Raw genomic sequence first — 2,450 nt, 5'->3', positions numbered from 1 at the left:
ACAGTAGAGATCTTAAAACAGAGTATTTCCAATTTCTCCTTCCTGTCCCTTATTTTGATCACTTTTCCCTATAATGACTTTACATAGAGATAGAGACTCAGTAAGTGTAAAAAACTGGATGCATCAGAATTGTTTATGAGAAACCTACTTTATATTTATAAAGGGGTTGAATCTTCAAGAAGATCTAATGGTCACTAATGTGTGTGTACTTAACAACCAAGTGTCAAATATGTGAAGCAAAAACTGGTAGAATTTCAGGGAGAAGTAGAGAAAAAGGAAGTAAATGATATATATTTTGGAGAAAAGAAATATAACTATATTTATCCATAGATAACATGATCATCCATGTAGAGACAAAGAATTCACAAAATTTTCAATATTCCAAGAATTGACAAAAAAGTACTTAGAATTAATTAATGATTATAGTGAGATCACAGGATACCTGATCAATATACAAAAATGAATTGCTTTATTTTATACTAGCGATAAATAATTGGAATTTGAAAATTAAATACAATACCATTTATATTAGCATAAAAATGTAATACTTAGGTATAAATTTAACAAAATATGTATAGGATGTAAATGCCAACAACAATGACGACAACAAAATCCTACAGAACTATGATGGAAGGAGATCTAAATAAATCCATGTTCATGCATTGGAAGACTCAATATTGTTAAGATGTTAATTCTTCCTAACTTAATTTATATATTCATTCCAATAGCAATCAAAATTTAAGTTATTTTAAAGATATTGACAAACTGATTGCAAAGTTTATATGAAAATGCATAAACAAAAAAAAGGACACCGAATGCAATACTGAATGTGAAGAACAAATTTAGAGGGCTGATGTCAACCCAATTTCAAGACATAGTATAAAGCTACAGTGATCAAGACAATGTGATATTGGTAAAAGAATGATCAAATACATCAGGGGAACAGAATATAAAGCTCAGAAATATATTTACATAAATATTGTGAACTTATCTTTTTCAAAGGAGCAAAGGCAAACCAAAAGAAAAAGGATAGATTTTTCCAAAAACTGGTGCCGAACAATTAAATGTCCATAAGCTTAAAAAAAAAAAAAAAAAAAAATCTAGACACAGAGTTCTTACCTTTCACAAAAATTAACTCGAAATTAATCCTGTACCCAAATGTAAAATACAAAATTATACAACTTTCTTAGATAATATAAGAGACAATCCGTATGACTCTAAGTTTGGTCATGAGTGTTTAGATACAGCACCAAATGCATGACCAGTGATATGTAAAAATGACATATAAACAACTTATATGTTGGACTGCATTAAAATCAAATCTCCCTGCTCTGTGAAAGATACTGTTAAAGAATGAAAAGACAAGCCACAGATTTGGATAAAATATTTGTAAAACTCATATCTGATAATGTACTTGCATCTAAAATATACAAATAACTATTAAAATTCAAAAATAAGAAAACAAAAACTTCAATTAGAAGATGGACCAAAGATTTAAACAGACATCTCACCAAAGATGAGATAGCTACATTTATATTTCTATATGTAAATCATATGTGATAAATATAATATTTTTATTATTGGTCATTAGGAAATTAAAAAAAAATGAAATGCCACTACACATCTAATAAAGTGACTAAAATTCAAAATACTGATAATACTAAATGCTGGCAAAATGTGAAATAGCAGTATCACATTCTTTTCTGGCAGGAATGTAAAATAATTTAGCAGAAACTTTGTTGTTTTCTAACAAAGATAATAAAAAGTCTTGTCATTCAATTCAGTATCAACGCTCTCAAGTATTTAACCATTTGTGTTGAAAACATGTTTACATAAAGATCTGTGCATGAATGTTTATAGCAGCTTTATTCATAGTTGATAAAAAAGGAAGCAACCAAGTTTTATTTTAATAAGTGAATGGATAAACAAATTTTGATACACTCATACAACAAAATGCTATATTATTTATCCAAACAAGAAATAAATTATAGACCTCAAAATGGAAAAGTCTTCAACAAATATTGCTAAGTAAAAGAAGTAAGTCTGAAAAGGTGATATAGTATATGATTCCAATTATATAACATTCTAGAAAAGGTAAACTATAAAGCCAATAAAATAATGAGTGGTTGGTAGGGTTTAATGGGTGACAGTGTGCAATAAATAAGTGAATCAAAGGGGATGTTTAAGAAGGTGAAACCGTTCTGTAGGCTATTGTGATGGTGGATATGTGACATTATGCATTTGTCAAAACTCACAGAACTTCATGATGCTAACAATGAACCTTAATGTATATGCAAATTAAAAATTATTTAGGAAGTCAGAATCTCCATAGAAAGAATGCAGACTGTGACAAGAGGATCTAAAGGTATTAAAAATGTACAAAGTAGCTTCGCTGAAGGAGGTAGGAGGAAAGCTGCTGACATAAGTAACTTTGGGAAGGTACTGAGTCT

The sequence above is a fragment of the Pteropus vampyrus genome, unplaced genomic scaffold, assembly GCF_000151845.1.
Source record: "Pteropus vampyrus isolate Shadow unplaced genomic scaffold, Pvam_2.0 Scaffold32, whole genome shotgun sequence".
In the NCBI taxonomy this organism is placed as follows: Eukaryota; Metazoa; Chordata; class Mammalia; order Chiroptera; family Pteropodidae; genus Pteropus; species Pteropus vampyrus.
This window is presented reverse-complemented; position numbering follows the sequence as displayed.